Source organism: Cryptomeria japonica, chromosome 3, assembly GCF_030272615.1.
Source record: "Cryptomeria japonica chromosome 3, Sugi_1.0, whole genome shotgun sequence".
Taxonomy (NCBI): Eukaryota; Viridiplantae; Streptophyta; class Pinopsida; order Cupressales; family Cupressaceae; genus Cryptomeria; species Cryptomeria japonica.
The window spans coordinates 732,260,497-732,284,097 of record NC_081407.1 but is presented as its reverse complement, the minus strand read 5'-3'; positions in this window follow the sequence as shown (position 1 = coordinate 732,284,097).

Below are 23,601 nucleotides of genomic sequence, written 5' to 3'. Positions count from 1 at the left end.
AAAGTAATTGCCAATGTTTGAATGTAAACAATAGAAATGTATAACTGATAGATCTGCAATTTGTCAATGATGATTGCTTTGTTTCTTGAATGTAATCACAAGTGTTGCATGGAATGGCATGTAACATGACAAAACCCTAACACACATATATGCTTGCAAATGAATGTTGAAATATTGCTCCAATCGATGAATGAAGAAGACTTGAATGCTTGAATCCTTGATGATGTATATCTTAGCCTATGCTTGCTTATCTAATTCCTACTTGAATTTCACCTTCCATTCCTCCTCATGCAAATGAGAAAACCAACTCCCTTTTATACATGTCTCTTCAAGATTAATTCATCTCATAAAAGGCCGACATCGGGGAGGTTTAGGATCTCAAAGTTCAGATGGGGCTGGGGGGACCTATCTTGGGGCCACCCCAAGAGGATGGGATAGGGGTGCCACACCCCTATCTTGTCCTATCTTGGGGTCCAAATATGGTCTTGAGGCTATCTCAGGGCTCAAACATGAAGGGGGCAAGCGGTGAAAATGTAGAAATAGGTCTTGGTTGGGGAAGAAGATGTCATCGCCGAGGCGAGGACCTAAAATATGGTTAAAATTGTAGGAGGTGCAATTTTATGACAGTACAATTTAGTGCATTAGAGAGGGTCAGAAAATCTTAATTGAGCTACTAAACATTCTTCAATCTTTTATCTACCATTAATATATTTGAAAATACCAAGATTCCTCTCTTGATAAGATAATACTCCTTAGTAGAGGGTTAATGTGTTTCCATTTTAACTCTTTACTTCCCAGAAGGTTATGTGTGAATGTTTATCATCTAAAATGACCTTTCAAAGGTAAATTTTACTATGGATAAGGAAATTTTCTAGGATGTGATATATTTCCTTAGAATTTGATAAATAATTATGGATATGATTAGAAATAATCTTTCCCAAATCTATCTAGAAGCCTATACTTTAAAATCTTTAGATCTAATATTGCAAATAAAGGATCTCGAATGAGTAGCAGAGTTGGCTTGGAACATGGGTTTTCTCCCCATTGGTCTCGGGTTCAACTCTAAGGCCTGGAATCACCTGATGGATTTGGATTATGGGCGACTTGGTCCATCTCTAGCGACTAGTCTTGCCTCAATCTCGCCTCTTCCTGAAGCCCAACTTGGTAGTAAGTAAGCCCAAGGTAAGGCAAGTTGGGCGCTAGGCTTGGGTCGCGGGGATACTTTGAGTTACCCAAAAAATATTACAAATAAAGGAAATATCAAACATATGTCTAAGTATAGAGATGGAGACAATATTAGAAACTAAGATAAATCACCTTGCTCATTAAAATAATTACAAAGGCCCTTGTTATCATGTCATCCTATTATTTTCTTCTTATTATTCTTTTTGAAGAAATTGGATTCAAAAAATTTAGGTGTATTGTTGATAATATCATTAATGTATGAGACTAAATAGAATGAGCAAGGCATTATAAATAACAAGCCATTTATTGATCAAAATTAATTTTATAAAAGTAGATGATCATGTTGAATGGTTTTTATAATTTCTATATACTTCAAGTGTTAGATATTAGTTCAATTTATGTGTTTTATTTAAATGGTCTTTACCAATTGTTATGCTTCCATACTTATTAGCGATCACCAACCCTCATCACCAAAAATATTTTATTCAATATAGAAAGGATTTCCTGTTACCTTTGAACCCTATGTTTTGGTTATTCAAGGGTTTGATAATGTTTTAACTCATATTATTTCTTAGCATGTAGTTAAAATGATTAACCTTTCCAATTCCTTTGATAGCTTATGAAGTGACACTTTGGATATAGATCATTTCTAATTCTTTGGGAAGAAAATGATATTTTAGACATGTTTTTTAATATGATTTATTATTTTACATTAAGCTCTTGTTTAATTATTCAATGGTAGGACAACCAATGTTAAGGAAAATTCTTTCTTCATAAACTTGATCAACTGAATTCTTCCGGTTATAAAAAGTTGTTTTTTCATAATAAAAGAAAAATCAACTTGAAATGTTATTTATATAGATGGATCAAATACATACATCAATTACATTATCTACTGACATGACTAAATGATAGAGTAGAAACATATGCCTAAATATATTTTCTTTAATGACTTTTGGATAGACACAAAGAACCAATACTTGATTTGAATTTCACTTTTTTAGCCATAATGAAATTTTTATAATTCTTGGTATCCCTTTAACTTTCCAATTAACTTCCTAGATTCACTAAAACAAGCTACCATTACCCAATTTTATAATAATTTGGCTTAGAACAACATCTTTTTATCATAATAATTTTTCTTATGAAGTTTTAATGGCTACCCATGTTTATTATTCTTATTCCAATATTCCAAAACAAATTTCCTATGGAAAGATTGAGAATATTTATAAAAAAATTATGAGCCTCTTCTAATGAAGGAAAATTTTATTATAAGGTTGTGTTTGCATACGTCATGATTTAGCTATTATTTTATTATTATCATTCAATGTTAGTGACTAGTTTTGTGTTGAGTGATTTATTAGAAAACCAAAGGGAAATGAAGCATGCAAATTCTTAGTTCAACATTATATTCACTCCAATGTTCCTTATGGTTAAAAATTCTATGTAAATTTATCCTTTAATCATACCCTCTCTATGGAGGATACTATTTATATCTATGACATGTTTGTGATCTTGGAAATGTTCCTTGCATTCATGCCCTATATTTTTTAAATGCCCTATGACACTCCTGGATATCTTTTCAAAGACCACACGAATTTTTTTTCCTATCTAGAGAAAAACAATTGACCCAAATAAAGATTTCATATCCTTTTCAACACTTTTTTATTCTATTTCCATTTAAATATTTCATAAGAATGGGGTTAGGCATGATAAATCTTGGGAAAAATAATGGAAATAATTTCTAAATACTACATTTCATAATTAAAAAGTCTCATAAAAGGTATTTTTTGATCTTTTAGAATTTGCACATGGTACAAAACAATTAATGAAATGTAAGTCCTATAGTCCTCAACTAACTCATGAAAAAATAAATCCAAACAATTTGAAAAACCATTCTCAAATTGTAGCCTTGTCACTTTTCTTAGTATTATCTATCAGCGAATTTACATTATATCTAGATCAATCCATCTTGAAATTGATACTCCTCATTTTTCCTTTTTATTTAACACTCAGAAAATATCAAGTATTTTTTGTGCTTTGGCACCAAAACCCAATCCATGAGGAATTGGATGTGTGACTTATTTAATCATTTTTCTTGGCATATGATTATTCTGGAGGATTGACTTAGACTTCTTATTGAAGTCACCTACATATGACATGATTTTCAAATATAAAAAATTTATTCAACTTATAAAATATGAATCCAAATATTCTTTCTAAATTTTTTGTTGATATTCACTTCTCTATGTGTACAAAGTAAATGATCTGATCTAACACACTTTTGCAAATCAAAGTGCAAGATAGTAAAGTTACACAAGAGGTTAATCATTTCTAGGTGTTATTGTCCATCACTAGACAAACAATCCATATAATTTTTCTTAGGTCCTATCAATCTCCCTTTCTTACAAGAGTCAATCCCTTGCTTGTGTGCATCAAGACAACTATAGTTATTATCTTTTTTGTGTCTCTCATAGTTCTCCTTGACTAAAGTGAAGATCTTTAGGATGATTCTAGAACTCTCATCATCTCTCTTACTTCATAATAGTAGGGTTAGGGTAATTGCTAGCCAAAATGATAGTTTTCCTTATCAGTTTTGGTTATTTCTCCCATTAGACTTGATAAATCTACTCTAAATGATACTAGCAAGTAAACTAATGAACATGATGATAAGAAATACTAGAACTCCATGTTGATGAACAAAACTTTCATATTAAATAGATAAATCCTAAAGATTATATTTAACCACTTGCTGAATACATTAATCTTGTAGCTTAAAGTATTGTTTTTCCTACAAATAATCTACATTTAAATAAATGTTCATTATTATTATAAACTTTTTATTTGAAATAAACTTCAAAACATAACCCCATTATACTTACCTTATTCATAAATATGATATACAAAGAAACGAATAAAAGAAACAAAAGTACATATCTTCTACCAGATTGAACAATATTAGACTGCAAAGTAGCCTATAATTGAACCCCAACATACAAAAATTGCATATATTTTAATACTAAGAATCTTTCATTTTCACAAAGCTCAAGATCTCATTCCTCGCAACTTCCTTCGTTACCCAGAAAAACAAATAGATCATTCACAAGGCAAACATTAATTGATGCCAGCTCTGTAACTGTTGAGATGGGATGAAAAATTTAGTATTTTTGTTAGAATGAGTTAAAATTATCTATTAACACAGCTCTTTTGATGAGCAGCTTGTATGACTCTTATTTCTTCTATAATCATTGATTATAATCACAGACCAAAGTGACGTACAATCATCCTAAACCCCTCAAGTCATTTTGGTACTACATAAAAATAAGACATCTATAATTCGCTAGGAGAGTATTACCCAAAGCCTTGCAACCCTATTATTTTCTAACCACAATTTCATAAAATTAAACAAGTATTGAAAAATAAGATTATGAAAATTATGAGTATCTGACAGAAAAGACACAAACTTTTGTATATTAATATGGTGATTTATATTCATCGCCCCAACTAAGTTTTGGGGAGCAGCTTACTCTATTGAAGCAAAGAAGCAGATTTACAAAAGCTCAACCCTTGGTAACTCATAAAATCTTAAAAATAAAGAAATCAAGTGATGGAAAAGATAACATGATTCAATTCAAATTTAAAGGAAAAATGGTTGTAAGGATGACCTCATGGAATTATTCTGAACTTTGAAGAGCAATATGTTGAGCAAGGGAAGGTTTAGTGCGCAGGTGAGGACACTAAGCTCCTCCAGAAAGAAGGTTAGTGTCATCTCAGCTGCGCACCAAACATACCATGCTCTCTTCTTCGTGGAATACTCGTTCCGGCCTATTCTTACTTCTTTGAAAACATATGCTTGAAGAAGAAGATGTAAGATTCAAGGTAAAGCTTCACAAATTTATATAAAATTTTACAGAAAAAGCCAAGGGAATTATAAACCCTAATTTTATTAATCTCTATTCTATACCATTGAAGATTTGATCGATATCAATGTAGTCCAAAAAATCGTGGCCAGGGGATTATAGTCTTGGTCTTAATTAGGGTTTCTAGATTATTGGACTTTTGACCAGATCTGTTCCACAAATATAACAAGATTAAGATGCTCCAAGAGCCTTTCATCCACGGTTTACAAGTTTTCTTCTGCGGAAAACTGGTAATTTCAAGATGAGAAAAAATAAAACAAAGACCAGAATACACGACTTCAATTTTGTCTTCATACCAGCACTACAACTTCCAAATTTTTGTGGAAGCATGGACGAAAAAACGTAGTCATTACTGAGCAGTTGTAAAATAAAAAGGAAATGTTGAAATAAATCTCCACCATTACAAAGCTTTTGAAGCTGTCACTTTCCCTCGTTTGATGGGTTGGGAAATGTTTCTCTTCCATCGAGCTTGAAGAAAATTTGCATGGAAGTTGGTACATATTGACTGCTCCTGTTCATTCAAAGACTCATTCTTCATTCAAGCACTAAGCAGACTCTCGAAGCATTAAGATGCAATTGGGTTTCCCCGACTTATTAATAAAGTAATGTGTGCATGTTTAAAAATTATTCTTTGAGGTATTCAATTTATTTTTATAAATCGATTATTGAATATTTATTATATATATTTTATTGTATAAAATCTTGGGGAAGATTTAATTTTTTTAAAAGACAACAATAATTTTTATTGGCAAATTTTTCCTTTTTTTTATGAAAAATATTAATTTTATTGGCAAATTTTTTTATATCAAATTTTTTTGGTAAAAAATAAATTTTTTTGATCGGTAAAGGCAGAGCCAAATTTATATTAATTTTGGTTAAATACAGAGATTACTCGCTGAACTTCATAACATTCGAAAAACACCTATTCTCAGAGAAACCAGCATAACATAGTTCCCTCAAAGGATTGGAAACCTTTAGGCTTATGATTTAGCCATTTTATCAGAGCCATAAAAAAAAATAGTAGTCTAGAAAAAAAGGACTATAAATGATAATGGCGGATTTCCAACTGCCCAGAACCAGAGTATTTAAGAATGAAAGTATAAAGCCAAAGTAAAATATATACACATATATGATTCAGTATCGGGTAGGGAAATTGAAGAATCAACAAAAGAGGGCCTAGCTTGAAGTGGGAAGGTTGGGTTGCGGCGGTTGCAATCTTGGTCGACCGTGACCTCTGCCTGCTGAACGGCCCCGACCACAACCTACGCTCCTACGGCCTCTGCTCGAACCACCTCTGCATCTTTCATTGGCAGGATTCCATTCATCCTTGCAAACTAGAAGAGGTCCTCCTCTTTTCCTTGAGCCTTTGGGTCGTCTCCTAAGAATCTGCACTTGAGATAGCTCAGACCTACGCTGGCAAAGACTCTGTGTCTATCTAGTTCTTTACTCTTTAGGTCAAGTAGGAATGGATAGTAGTTGATAAGCTCTATGTGGACATTGAAAAGAATCTGGTCGCTTGGCCGGGGTGCTCCAAAGTCATGGAGGGCCTTATTCAAGATTTCTTGAAATTCTTGGAGAATTTCCACTAGAAAGAGCTCCCTGGTGAGATTCCAGACTGATTGCTTGGGTAGCTTCTAGTCCAACAGAGAAGCCACAAATCTCGAGGAGATACTGGTGTTGTCTCATGGGTATTCATCCCTACTCAAATGGGCACTACCCAGAATCAATTTGACTGTAAGTAAAACTGGAGGGTCTGCATGGATAAGGAGACACTTAAGTCTCAAATCCATGGTAAAAATTATTCATGAATATTGAAAAATAATAAGAGTGCATTAATTACTATTCCAAATCCTTTCATTTCAAAAAAATAGTTTTTTTATAGAAAAGTAGACCCCTGAAGGTGGAAATCATTAATGAGTTTAAGGGGTAGACTCTACTTTATTTAGTGTCTACCAATAATTTAAAATAATCTAATAGCCCTCTTTGTATTTTGTGAGATAAAATGTACCAAAAATTTGTAACACTCATTGGACCAAAAATTGCTTTTAGACCATTGATTTTCATTGAGGTCAACAATTCAAAAGAAATTTCAACTGCCACGAGCATTACAAATTCTAGGTACAATTTACCTCATAGAATACAATGGAGATTGCTAGATTATATTTTAAATCAATGGTGGCAACTATAGATTGTTGATATAACCCAAAAGTAACTCATAATTATGATATTATTGGCGAAATAATTTAGATTTCTACTATAAATTATAAAATGTTGGCGAATCTGATCCAATCATGTATCGAATATTGTGGTGAACCTTTGAGTTAAAAATATAAAAAAAATTCTGGTGATTTAAAAGACACTAAAATAAAAGTTTGTAGAAATGTGGCCATTTAATTCACCTTAAAAGTTGAACTTATTAGCCAAAACTTGATTCCAAAATTTCAAAAAATAGCCAATTGGTGAATATTAACCACTAAAAACTTCATTGATCAAGAATATTATTATATCTATTCTATTATTTATTTAGTCTTTTGTTGAATTTGAGAGAATGACTAAATATATATACATATTAACATCTATGAACAAACTTGTGCAAACTTAACTCCCTTTTCCTATCGTTTTACTCATTTCCTTATAGAAATTCCTACACTTACTCTCTATCATATACATATATACAAATATTTTGATATATTGTTCTAGGTAATTGTGCATTTGTACACCTATGTGATACATTTTTTTGTCTTCTTTATTAAATTATTTTATTTTTTTGAGTCGTTTGCATGAGTTTAGAGTCAAGTTGTGGTCATGGACTTTATTGTTGAAGTTTTAAAATTTAAATTTCAATTTTGGCCAATTCTTGTCCATTCCTTCTCTACCAAGGGCTGAACAAACACATATTTGGTGAATGTAATTATTATGATGTACTTCCTTAATGTATTCAATTGTATTAATTTTGAGATACTCTAAATATCATTAGTTTCATTTCAATATTCATTCACATTTTGAAGAAAACACTTCATTTGCAACCCTAAAACGAACTTAGATCTACAAACATTTTAGGAGAATATAGATGTCTAAGATGCTCATTCTCAATATTTTAGACACATTTTTCAGGGTTTTATCTAGGTGAATATATTATCTTAAAACAAACGAATGATATTTTTATTTTATTTATAAATACTACCAATCTTGGGCATCAAAAGCAAAGACAAATGTTAGGGTTGGGGGGCTAGTTTGATTGGTGAAAGCTTCCTATTGTAGGAACAAGTTCAATTCCCCGTAGCCAATGTAGTATTCAAGGGTGTGATGTAGGGACTTCATGGGGTCATAAATTTTGACTCAGTAGTTTCATTGGGCTTAAATTTTACGAGGAGGTGTATTGTGAGGAGTTGTTTGGATTGTGGACCAAACCTAGTTTGGTTGGACCTCAACTCAATCAACTCTTTAGGGCTTGATTCCTTCATCTTGGGCCTCAAAATGGGCTTCTTTTTTTTTAGTTTTTAGAAAGTTTATTTTTAAGTTCTTTTCAAACTCGTAATTTATATGAATTTAGAAAGTTGACAATTGGTTTTTTAGTTATTATTTTTTAGGTTCTTAGAAGGTTTGGTGATTTTTTGGATATTTTTTAAAATTACGTAAAATGGCAAATTTGGGATTTTGTAAAAAATCTGCCAAATAAGGAAATTTTCAGTTTGTAATTAAATAGGATATTTTCTTCATGTAGTAGAAGAATAGTGGGAGTTTGCAGAAGAATAATAGTGAAGTAAAATTGAATCATTCCTATGTCTTTTCAAGCTTTCATTAATGGTTTTGTTTATTTTCTAAATTGACTACATCACTACCCAATTTATATAGTCTAAAAATGAAGATAAATAAGAGATGAATTAAAAATTTGAGGCAAATAGACTCCCACATCATTTTTATAAAGTGTATAATATTTCTAAGAATATGAATATTACCCTAATCAAAAATTCAACCCAACGAACCATATATATAATTATCTAATATTTTGGTGAGCTACTAATTGTCATATGCCTTTTTAAATCCCAACACGTCACAAAATAATCTAATATTTTGGTGAGCTACTAATTGTCATATGCCTTTTTAAATCCCAACACGTCACAAAATATGCACATGAAGACAGTTACTCATCTTCCTCAAGCATAATGCTTAGTACATATATTTATCATGTTTACTTTTCATACTTCATCATTTAAGGTTCTCATTTATTGATATCTATTCCCACAATACATTCCTTATTAATGAAGGTCAATATGTCCATATTAGTAGATTAGCCTAGTTTAAACATAAGGAAAACAAACTTTCCTTTTCCTCTTGATGAAACTATCCAATCCTACATGGCCTAGTTTGCTAGTGTATTTCCTACTTTTTTGAAACCTAAAATATATGGGATTGTGAATAAAAATCAACCATAAAAGATAAACTAAAATACATACTAAAAGATAACTACCTAAAATACATATTTAATCAAGCATACTAATATTAGAAGCTATCATAGATAAAACATATTAGACACAAAAATAATTCCATTACACCGTAGGAACTAGCCAAAAATGCTCCGAAACAAAATAGAGCACATAATGGTGACCTTTAAAATATATTAAACACAACATATGTAACACCTTAAGGGAGTTATTGCATGCCACCGTACCCCATGCTTAGATCAAATGTAGAAAATCTAATGCCTATTAAATATGGTATATAATTAATCTATTTTGAAGATTCAGATTGATTCACCACAACTCTCAATCCTATCATGGGTTCAACAAATGTCTCCTTTTATCAAATCATACTTAGGCTTATCTTTCTACATATTATTTTACAAGTTGAGTTTTTCCTTGTGTAGTAGAAACATGTAATGAGATTAGTTTATTTTAGTTAGCCAAATCATCATTAGGTTTATCTTCCTTCAAATATGTAGCCAACATTTTATTTTATTTAATAACATTATATAATGGGTCATGATCATATCTATCTTTAATATGTTAGTTTTTAATTAAATTTGGAAGTCCTTTGGGGAGTTATTTACAACTATTAAAGGACACTTAATAAAGGACAATCCTTCATCTTGTATTTCACTTCACTACCTATTTTGAATCTAACAATTTTAATTACATCAAACTTGTTAGATTAGACATACTACCAAATTCAAACCTTTTGTTCAATTTAATCATAATCACTTATTGGTATCCTTATTCCTTTATTAAACTACATATGAAGGATATATATTTTTATTTTTTTTCTTAAACATAATTTTTTCAATATTAAAAGGTAAATATTGGTAAGTAAAAGATAACTATTTACCACTTTTGGTTTAGATGAAGTGTAAAATATGTATTGACTATTTGACCATTGTATTAAATTGTACAAATAAATATAATACTACAAAATAGTAAACAATTATAAAGGATTTATCATTATCCAATTTAGTCAAATTATCTTATGAGTTTGTTAGATTTCGTAAAACAATTTGTTGACTCAATCCATATTAGCAGTAAATATACCTATATTTTTGTAACATCTTTTGTCTTTAAATAAAATAATTTAGATATATACTTCTTACTAGCACATATATGACGTTATTAATTCCTCTTGTAAGTGCACAATGTGTGTACAAGGTAATTATTCTTAAGCATCATCAAATAAAATCATGGAAGGTTAATTTATTTCAAAGAAATAGGATAAATAGTTATCACTTTCTAAATTGAATGTGTTACAATTAAACTAGGTAATGAGAAACTTGAGTTGGCTATCATACCCATTGTGTACATGTAATTCAAACATATAATAATAAGTTAAGTGATAATAAAACCTATTCTACCAAACTAAATGCAACACATAAATAAATCATGACCTGGTTGGTAAATAGTGCTAAAAAAACAAAAATCTCACCTAATTAACCCTTATTGTACCAATGTGGTAAGGTGCTTATGCTCAAGGATAATGGATTACATGTTATGTATGTGCTTTCTCCTATAGCACAACTTTAGGTAAAGTCATAAGATAAAAGGGATTAGAATTTGGTCAATTTTTTGGCCCAAGGATTGGATGCACAAGATCCCAACTAAAGACAAATTACTCAAATTGCTTGGGAGCCTTAAGAGGATGAAAGGAGGACAAGTGTTCTCACATGATTGATTGATAGTGCGGAAGCTAGGATCAAAGGGAAATATATGGTTGGAGAATGACTTTGGAAAAGGTGGATGGTCAAGATGGATGGGGTACTTGGGAGCACCTTTAAGATATGGGAAAGAACTTGACCCATGTGACATGTAAAAAACCATATCACATGTATAAAGGGACACAATCTTGTGTATTAAAGTCATACATTTATATTCTTGGGGGAACGTGCTTGATTTGAGTAGGGATGACTAGGATTTGGCATGTGCTAGTGGGGGATGGTTGGGATAATTTATTTCAAGCTCCTCAATGGAAGCTAGAAGAAATATGAAATTAAATAAATAGATAAATTTAATTAATTTTTGGAATGAGAAATGAGAGAAATGAGATGATTAAATATTTTAATTTATTTAACTAAGGTGGACTGTAGGACCAAGATACTTACGTTTAAGCTAGAAACATGGTACTAATGAAAAGTAATTTTATTAATTAGTTAAATAATGACATATTATTTGATTAAGAAGATGAAAGTTGGATAATTAATTAATTCAATTAATTCTGAGGAAATGTTTAGGCTATCATGTAATTAATGATGTGTAAATTTTAGGTGTCTACACCCATTTTGTCTTAACTTTTCACTAAAGCATTGCAATCAATAAGCAATCCATAGATGTATACATTTCCTTTCTTCAAAATGCTATGAAGAGTAAGTCCCACTTTCTCATCTATAACATTAAAAAACACATATTTTCTTTTCTCCTCAAAACCTACGTAGAAATATTATTAAGTATCCTATATCCTCAGTTCTTCAATTCAAATTTTTTAAATTGAGTACATAGACCATTTTATTTTTGTACTTACTATTCTAGTGACATCTTCCAAGCTAGATGTCTCACTGCAATAGCATGTCTACAATAATCCCTACTATTTTTTCTATTCTCTTATGATAGATAATACACTTCTATCCTAAATCATTTAAAAAAATAATACAATAATCTATATAAAATATGGTTGAAATGGAACCACAACCCTAAACTTCAGTATAAAAGTCTATAAACTAAGGAAAATGTCACAATGACATGTAGCTAAAGCTATATTAGTAAGATGGGGAGTGGGACCCAACCATTTAGGAGATAGTGGTCATGATCACATTGAAAGGTAGAAGATTGGCCACATGATAGAGTGGACCAACCACTATGACATCATTTGAAGGATTCGTGAGATTTGAGAGAAGCATACTATGATCGAACACTATGGCTATGACCATAATGATGCTTATATAGAAAGGAAGCATTCTCATTGATAGGAAAGGCAACATAATAGCACTAGTATATAAAGACATTAGCCTAATACTATATAAATGTTTGCAAGTAAAAAAACTCCAAAACAAATTCGTTACTCTCGATATAAATTTCGAACTTTAGATTAAAACATAACAACTTTCATATATAGAAAAAATAAACATACACAATAATTCCTGAAACTATATTTTTTATATATTAAGTAGAACTTTTACTGTTCAACACCAAATCTCAATACATAATTCAATCACCTAACAAAATCATATACCATTCGAAAAACTGTAACCAAAACGACTTGAAGAAATCTTATTTTCATGCTCAAAAGCTTGTCTAGGACACCGTAATTACATTGTCATCGTAGTACCTCTACATTCTGTGACTTTTTAGCCTCTCGTTCAAACACAGTTGGTTACACACCATCTTCTCCGCAGCACTACGTAGAATCTTTTCAGTAAACTGGCATTTTTTCGTATATGATGTTAAAGTACCACATTGCAAGAAGAATGAATTGCACGATGTCCTCCTCTTCAATTAAAAGTTTATTCATACCAAATAGCATTTCATTAAATGACTCTGAAGGCTTGCTCTTTCCTTCCTTCTCAACTGCAGGACCACCCTCTTTTCCAATTTTTCTCGCTACATATCCTATCATTTTATCCATCATTTCAAATTTTGTGGGCTTATGAATAGTATGTTTCCTTTCCTAAAATTTCTAATTAATTTCTAAGTTATTTGATTACACTTACACAATACTTTTCTTTTGTCAATTGTTCTAAGCTCGTTTTATAAAATTATAGGAGTTTCAATGTTCAAGGAAAATAATGATAGGATAATTTTTACTTAATTTTTAATTGAAGAATCAATATTTAGACGATTTGTAAAGTGAAATCTTAACATATATTAGTATAACCACTATTCATATGAGTTGTCCTCCATCCACATAGAAGTAAATCTACAAGTATCAAAACAGCGACTTTCGTCTATAGTTTTCAATAACTTTCCATATAATCTACCACTAACAATATTTTTCTTTAATGTAATTTGAATCTAAAAAATATTGAGAATACATAACACACTATCCAAATTCTTTAAAGCTTTCAAAATTCAAAACCTTTTTTCCTCACATAAAATCTCTTCCTAAACTTAACTATAATATTTTAGAAAGTTCTCCACAATTTATTTAAAGACAAAAAGGAAACTGAAATCATTTGTTCGTTAGTGTCAAAATTAGTCAAGCTAAGGTTCAATGCCTTTAAATATAGAGTGGACTACAATGTATGGTGTAGTAGTCTCTCAAAGCATTGGTGACATCAACAACTAATAGGCCATGGTCATATTCCACTATTCATTCTTTTTACCTCACTATCTCATTAAAGTTACCCTTATAGTTTTTATGAAGAATATTAATTGCGAAATGAAATTGTAGATGTCTATTAAAGGATATATGATATAATTAGTCTCTAATGGAATTATAGTTGTATTTGACGAATCTTATGTTTATCCCAAGATGGGGATAATCATGAACAGTTTGATGAAGCCTCAACAAACAATGGTTGTTAATCAATCAAAAGAAGTTCTAGATTATTAGATCATGAGAATGAGCCCACACCATGAGATTGAAGATGTGTTAAAAAATGAATGATTATGTAATAGTGTCTATAATAAAGCAGACCCAAGTATTTAGATTTCTAAAAAAATAGAAGCACTCAAACCAATGCATTTGTTAGATCAACACATGAAGATAAATATCTCTCCATTGCACCAATGTTCCACGACTGTTGGGAATGGGGGGACATGGGGACGGGTTTTGGGGATGGGGGACAAATGGCCTAAGTTTGAGGATGGTGGGGGGATGATGGCGAGGGTGGTGGTGCTGATATAATTACATATACTTATAAAACTTAAATAACTAGTTGTGAAAAGATGTATAAAAGTATAATAGTTATATTTCAAATGAAACTATAGGAAATTAGTAAAATTATAAAATAGAAAAATTTGAAATACTAATCCAAATACGAAGATTTATAAGTTTTTTCTCCTCTTCAACTAGCTAGTAAAAAAAATCAGAATTAGAAATGTGAATCAAATCAATAGTTTTAGTGATTTTGTATTGCATTGGGGGAAGGGATGGGGCCCATGTCAAATTAGAGTTACCCTCCAACCCCCCAAAATTATTCAAAAAAAAAAAAAAATCAATATCTTTTTGACGTGTTCGAATAGGAGACTCCTACAAGTCTCCCCACCCCTCAAGAGATGCCTAGGAGTCTCGCAAGGAGTCTTGGAAAATGCTTGGGAGTCTCCCAAGGAGTCTTGGAGATGCTTGGGAGTTTGCCATGGAGTTTCCCAAGGATTCTTGGAGACACCAAGAAGTCTCCCAAGGAGAGAAATGCTTGAGAGCCTCTCAAGGAATCTTGGAGACGCTTGGGAGTCTCCCAAGAAGTTTCCCAAGGATTCTTGGAGACACTGAGATGTCTCCCAAGGAGACTAGGAGAGGTCTCATCATCTCCAATAATCTTTGGAGACGTGGAGACATTTCCCAGTCTCCGACGGAGCAGCCATGTCCTTATCTACCTATCCTGGAAATGTTCCCGTCTCAAAAACATGAATCTACAGGGGGAACACATTTCTGTGGAACACTGACATAAACTCAAATATAGCAGAAGTTCCTTTAACAAATTACAATAAACAAAAAACTATGCAACTGCCATTTTTTATGACTTTCATTCAATACATAGATCTATATTAAGGTGTGCACTTTCCTGTAATAAACATGCTTCAAAATGGAAGAGGCGCGAGGACATAGCTTAACCTGTCACTATACCCTGGTTCTGGCTTAATTAAGATATGTACGAATAGGATGATGAAAGGGTGTGATTCAAGCATGCACGCTATCCAACCATCATTCTTCATCTTAAAAAGCATAAGACATCCTCTTTCTTCCAAAGGAAATGTAAAGAAAGCTCTCTTGACCTATTAAATTTATCTTCAGAAACGCTTTTCTATACTGTTATATTATATGATTTTAGGGATTAGCAAGTTGTAAAGCCTGAAAAGTTATAGAGCAAAGGTAGAAACCCATATACAACACTTGCATATAATTTAAGACTAAGAACAAACAAAAAAAACATTTACACGAAGCTCAAGATCTGCTTCCATGCATATCCATTTGGATCATTCACACCCCACTATTAACCTAAATCAAAAGTGAATTTGATGCCAGCTCTGTGACTCTTAAGTTGGGCTAAAACTTTTTATTTTGAGAAATTGGTAACATTAAATATTAATACCCGATAGGAGGAAGACAACTATAATCAAGTAGGACAACTTTAACCAAAGTCTGCCATCCTGACGATTTTTTGATAGTCAATATATACAATTAAACAAAAAGAATTCATAACCAAGATTTTGCAAATTGGTAGGCATCTGAAATAAAACAAACGAATTCATATTATTCACCAGCCGAACTAAGCTTTGGAGAACAGTTTGTTTCACTGTAGCAAATATCCTTAAGCTCAAAATTTGATAAATCCTAAAATCCTAAATGTTAAGCAATGAAGTAATGGAAAATAAAAGTTGCGGATTCAATACGTAAGTAGAGAAAAAGTGGTGGTGAGAATAACCCAATGTAAATATTTCGAACTTGAGGAGCAATTTATTGAGCAAGGGAAGGTTTGCTGCACAGAGGGATGATACTAAGCTCATCTAAAATGAAGTTTAGTGTCGTCCCTCTTGCGCATCAAACATACCACGCTCTCTTTCCTCCTTATTCTCTTTTCCTGGAAAACATATGCTACAAGAAGAAGATTATGTGAGCTTTCTAGTAAGCATTCCTGAATTTATAGAGAATTTTACAGGAAAAAGCAAGCGAATTTAAAATATTAATTTTGTTTCAGGAAGCTGATTATAATATTAATTCACGATTTTTGAGATCGATGTGGTGTGAATCATCGTTGCCAGGTCATCATAGTCTTGCTTTCTAGATTATTGGACTATTGACCAAATCTACGCCAGAAGTATAACAAGTTATAAATGCTCTAAGAGCTTTTGACTACATTTTACAAAAATTCTTGTGCCTAACTGTGGAAATTTCAGTATGCGAAAAAAATAGAAAAGACCAATATAGCACGACCTCTGTCTTGTCTTTATATTAATGCTACTAGTTCTAAATATTGGTGGAAGTACAGAAGAAAACTTGTGGTAATTGGGGAGCAACTGTAAAATAAAAATAAATGTTGAAATCAACCTCCACAATAATACAGCTTTCGATGTTCGATAGGTTGAAAATTCTCTCTTTCACGTCAAACTTCATGAAAATTTCCATGAAAGTTGGCGCATATTGATTGCGATATTACTTCAATGGGTCCTCCATGATTGAAGCGTTAAGATGGGATGGATAAATATGTTCATGTTGAACGAAGACTCCTAAACCATCATTAATCACTATTATTCTGTTTTTAATCTTTTCGAATTAGCACTTGTATCAAAGGAGTTGCAATGGTCACGCATTAAATCATTAGTAGCAAGTGTGCATTAAATCGTCTTTTTACGTTCAATGTGTTTGTTATTGATTATTCAGTCATTAAAATTGATTTTTTCAATGAAATTCAGGAAGAATTAAATTTGTTTATTGTATATAATCAAAATTTTGCAATAAAAATTTATTGAAGCAAAGATAAGTCTGATGAGAAGCAAGTACAATTGATATTGGTTGTTGATTTATATTCTTCGTAGTTATGGTTGTTTTAAAAATAGAGGAGTTTGTGTTGTATTGGAGTAAGTTTCTACAAAATGAAAATTTGGAAAAGTGAAATCATACATCATGAATAACTGAAGTTAGTGTGAGAGAAATTAGAGTTGAAACTATGTACCTTAGTTTTCTGTGCCCTATCATAAGGAAAAGTGTAAACATCATACCTAGATGTATAGAGCCTCAAACAATTTTCCAAATTTTTGTCTAGTTTGTTTCTTAGCTTTGATTTTAGGAACCCCAAAGCATTGAAAACTCTCTCATCTTCCACCTAACCCAATATCATGGTAAGACATAAATCAGCAAGCTTCAAATATTCTGGTATTGAATCACGCAATGCTACGTTCTCAGTTATATATTTCCAAAGCCTTGTTATTGATCCCTCTTCATGGGGGTTCTCCATATTCTTCCCTCATAGTGTATGAAAAACGAGATGATTGCTCTCTAAGAAGAGTTTTGTCTAATATTCCATTTATAGTTACTCCATTCAATTCTCTGGATATGCAAAATTATTTTATCAAAGTCAGTAGCTTACTTCAAAAATTAGCTGCACTGTTGAGGCTCCAATATTGAGGAAACACAATAGACATGGCTTCAAGTAGGTTGTCAGGAGGGAATCTCCTTCTAATATGTGAGGAAAGATCATAGGCAACTTTCTTCACAGAAGTAGTTACAAACTCAACAATCTTGTCGAGATCTTCCCTTGTAACTCTTGCTAGTTGCTTCCTAGGGCACTTTCTTGGTTCCTTGGGGTCGCTTGTGACATAGAAGTGCATTGGTATCTCAACTCCCTGTACATTGGCACATACCTCCCCATTTGCATTGATTTATAAAAAGTTACCAGGATTGTTCAAATCTGTGATTGTCCACCACTCACAAATTTTTCATCAAATAGTGTTGGTTAATTTCAATAGAGATTGTCGAGGGCCATGCATGTCAAAGCCTTTATAATATTCCTCATTTCCTCTAGCATGGGACGAAGAGCTAATAAAGTTAAGAGTGTCTCTAGATTACTTAACCCCCGAAGAAGGTCAGAAAATTTTGGTTGCTCTGATTCGTCGTGAGTTGTATGAAATAGTCCAATCAAGGATGGATATTCTGAAAAAACTCGATGCGTTGGACCATCCAAAGAGATCCATCTAGTACCATTATCCTTGAGAAGCTTGTTCCCATCAGTTATTTCATCAACAAAGTGTTGAAATTCCATAAATCGATTGGGACTTCGACAGAAGTGTGAGTAGAGCTCTTTGATTAAAATTTCAAATTTTTTTACTGAAGCATACTTGCTCACAATTCCAAAAGCTAGATTCATTTTATGAGCCATGCAGTGAATTGTAGTAATGTACGGTGCAAAAGAAGTTTCAATCTTTGTACAAAGACCATTCCTATGAGTTTGCATTACTGAAGCTCCATTTGCTTGAACACACCAATTTTTTGGAAACCATCATATCATCCATATCTCCATATTCAATTAAACATCTCTTTACTAGTTGAAATAAATTTTCTGTTGTCGCACTATCCTTCATTTTAGCAATAGATAGTAGATGAGGTTGGTGGGCATGATTTTTTACAATATAAACGTGCATGCATATCCATGAAGTATTATCTATTGCCATAACTTCATATAAAGAAAATGCAATAAATTTTGACTCTCTTATTTTTTCCTTTACATCTTCTTTTTCAACCTCAGCAAGACAACTTTCCCAGTCCCATCCACTGTTTATTGATCAGTGACTATTAGGATAGTTAGGAACTTTCAAAAAGTGTAATAAATCACTAATTGATGGGAAATCTATCATAGAATACCCTCTTCTCAAAATATTAAAAACAACTTAGGAAATCTCGCAGTTGTTCTATTTGCATTATTTTTCCAAAACTAGCTTCAATAGAACCTTTAACTTCAACAGGCTTCGTTTGTATTTTCTTATGAAAATAATACTCTTTGGAATTCCTCACATGCTTACATTCCTCCTTTGTTTTCCATCTTATCGCTGATTTTTCAACTCCGTCTATCATTTGTTTCTCAAAAACTTTACCCATATGCTTTTCTATGGTGTCAAATTTTAGCTGCAACCTAATTTCCTTGTTATGTTTCCAAGTGCAAATCTTACACCTACATTCTATTGGAGGTTTGCCTTCAATTGGATTCTCCACTGGTTCAATGAATGGATACTTTATTGCCCAATTAATTTGAAAATTTCTCACTGACATATCCCACTCCCGATCTTTTTTTGATTTTGGTTGATCCTTTTTTGATCTAGATTTTCTTTTCCCCTTCCACACATTATCATCTATGACATTATCACCCAAGTCAATTATATCATTCCAGCTAACTTGGGTATCTACCAGATAATCTTCTTCAAGATCATCCTGATCTGAGATATCAAGTTCGTTGTCGTCTTCAACATGTGGTGTAGGTTATGAATTTTGTACTTGTCCTTGTGATGATGTACCTTCCTGATTTTCACCACAATATTTTCCAAAGACAATGTTCTGCATTTTGTTGGCATCTCATGGCTTTCCCCACATTTAGGTTTCCTACCCTTCTTCATGTTTGACATTCCCAATGAAATAAAGGCTACAAAAAAAATGTCAATTTGTTGAAGAAGCAATAATAGATTATAAAGTATAATATATGTTTCATTGGCCCTATGACCTACAATATAGATTTATGAGGTCTGAGTCTCACGGCTGGCCACTTGGCACTGACGGGTCCCCACTAAATAAGAATGAACTCAACAGTGCAAACAGATATAGATAAATTCATAATAATATTATAACACTTCAAAAATATGATCGCTCACCTTTAGGTCACTAGCAGTCGCCAATGCAGTCAACACCAATGATTTTCCTTGGTCTGAAACTTCACTATTGATCTGAATCCAGAGCCTAGAACCCACCAGATTGTGTAGAGATAGATCTGATCTTTGAATGTATTTATACCAATCCTTATATGGCAAATTCTATGGGAATTTGATATGGTATACAAATATTTGGTGAATCTCGCTTAACTATAACATGACTTATGTAATTTTTGAGGCAATTATGGGTTGTCCAAATAATTGGTAAATACAATATAGTTGGCAAAACTTAGAGTGAACGGAGACATTGTCGGTAAAATGTCGGGTGAATTGGGTCCTCCTGGTTAACAAATATTTGTATGCCTATAGGCGAATTATGGTCGTCTATTAGGGCAACCTTGGAGAGTGTAGGCAAAAAAATTAAATTACTATGTGTCCACCGTATATTGTATTGGCAAAATCCTTGCATAGAAACATTTAATTATATAAAATACATGGCGATCGGGCTGTGAATTTGACGGAAATTGATAATGTTCTGGTGACATGGCCACCCCCAATCGGTACAAAGTATTTTCCCTTTCCCCAGATCGCTGACATGAAAAATTCGCCATTGGCGAATATTCACCACTAAAGTAATATCTAGTTCTATGTGAGTTCTCTCTCCTATAGAATATATTTAAATAAAAGAATGAGATAAAAATGTCTTAGGATGGGTCAATTATTTGGTCCAATGATAAGATGGATAAGTTTAAAACTAAAGATCAAAGGATCAAATTGGTTGAGACTCTTGAGGGGATGAGAAGAGTACAAGTGTCTTCACATGATTGGTTGATCAAAAGGAATTTAAGCTTGAAGGATAATCTATGGTTGGATAATACCCAAGTGGAAAAGGTGGATGGTCAAGATGGAAAGGGTACTTGGTAGAACCCTTAAGGGATGGGCAAGTACTTTACCCAAGTAAAATGTACAAAAAAACATATTGCATGTATAAAGTTTCATACTCTTGTGCATAATATCTATACCTTTGTACACCTTGAAATAATGGGCATGCTTTGAGGGGAGTTGATTGGGATTTGGCATGTGTGAGTGGGGAGTTTAGGGGCTAATTGATTCTATCCTAGTAAATGGAAAGTAGAGGAAATAGACAATTAAATAAGAATATATTTTATTAAATTTTTGGGAGGATGAGGGAAATTAAATAAATAAATATTTAAATTTATTTATCTATGATAGACTAGAGGACTAGGATAACTAAATAATTTAAAGCTAGAAATAAGGTATAGATGAATAATGATGATTATTGGCTTTGTTAATTAATTAAATAAGAAATATTATTTAGTTAGTAAGGGATATAAATTGGATAATTAATTAGATAAATAGGAATTTATTCAATCAATTATAAATGAAATGATCTGGTTATTAAGTAATTAATCATGTGTTAGTTTTAGGAGTATATACTCAAGTTGTTTTAACCTTGTACTACAACATTGCAATCAATAACGAATTCATAGATATACATGTTTCCTTTCTTTAGAGCGCTATGAAGAGTAGTCACTCCATTCTCATCTACAACATTAATGAAATCATATTTACTTTTCTCATCACACCTACATAGCTATGCTTTTATAACCTACATATCTATTTCTTCATTTCAATTTTTTTAATTGAGTGTAAGACCATTTTGTTATTGTACTTACTATTTCTGTGACATCTTCCAAGATAAGTGCCACATTGCAATGACATGCATTCAATGGTCTTTAATAAGTAATCTCCCTCACTTTTATAAAAAATAGTACACTTCTATATTAAATTATATAAAACTGAAATGCATTAATTTACATAAAACATGGTTGAAATGTTACCACAACCCTAAAATTCTATATAAAAATCTACAAATTAAAACAATGATTATATTGTTATGTATCATTAGTTCTATTAGTAAGATTTGGAGTCAGAGCATGATCAAGGGGGTTGCCCTAACCATTTAGGAGATCCTGGGCAATGATCACAATGAGAGGTAAAAGACTGGGCACAATGTAGAGGATACCAATCACTATGACATCATTAGGGGGATCAATGAGAAAACACCATGGCTATGACTATGATGGGGTTTATATAGAAAGGAAATATTCTTGTTTGTAGTTCAAGGCAACAAATTAGCAATAGTACATAAAAACATTAACCTAGTACTCAATAAATGTGTGCAAGTAGATAACATCGTAATCAAATTTGTTAACCTAGATATAGATTTATAACTTAATATTAAAACATATAATGATTTTAGTATTTAGAAAAAAATAAACATCCACAATAATTCCTAAAAATAAAATAAAATAATTACTTTTAATATATAGATATATATTTCAACTGTTTAATACGACATTTCAATACATCTAACAAGCATTTTAATTTAATTACTTAACAAAATCATGTATCGTCAAAAACTATAAACAAAATGACTTGAAGAAATCTTATTTTAGTGATTAAAAGCTTGTCTATAACATCGTAATTATAGTCTGGAGCAAGCGAGGAGCATTAAGATTTCTGGAGGCGAAGGCTCCATAGGGGACGATGTAGAGGATGGAGGTGAGGGTGATGAAGATGATGGTTGTGAGTTTCGGGTGGCTTGTTGCCTCATGTGCATTGGGTTGTTGGTCAAGAAGTAGACCCTGTTTGTTAACGGCTTTTGCCCTTATTTATGGGCATTGTGGTCATCTTTATTATGGATGCCCCTACTTTGGGTCTTGTTGGCTTGGGCTCTAGTCTTGCCTTTGCCTACGATCAGAGGATCTCTTTTGACTGTTTGCTGGGAGAGCCATTGGTGGGGTTTCTTTACAGCTTTCAGCACCGCTTCTTGTGGTTAGTGGGATTCTTGGTGGCTAGGCCTACTTTGTAGAGATTGTGCATGTTTGGTGGCTATGGCTCTGCATTTGGTGGATATGACTCTGCATCCAAAACAGTTTTCACCCTTTTTTATGGGCTTTGTTGCCGCCAAGTTGTACTTTGTCGTTGGGCCTTCTTTATAGCGTTTTTGCATGTTTGGTGGCTTTGGCCCTACGTCCTATGGTGTTATTTGTGAGCTCCATTGGGGGTGTGCTCTGTGTTTCTATGGACCTGGGGTGTCGGGGTTCCGGGGATGGGAGAGTGTAGAATATTGTTGCTTGTTGCTTTGTGGCTCTGTTTCTACTTTTCTCTCACTCATTGGTGGAGTTTCTTCTTCCGCGGACTTCATGATGGTGGTTTGGGTGCTATCTTGGGCTCTCTTACTTAGTAATGGCCATATGCAGGTGGGCTTTTGCGCAAGGTTGGGTGGTCTCCGTGGGTGTTGTGAATCTCTAATGTACGGTAGCTTTGCCTTCCTCTCTATGAATTTGTCTCTCGGGACTCATCTTCTGGCTGGGAAGGGTAACGGATTTGATGTTTACTCTGCTTCTTTTAGTGTCCCTATGGAGGTGGGCCTTGAAGGTGTTTTTCTCTTTAAAGTGTATTCTACTGATGGGTGTTTT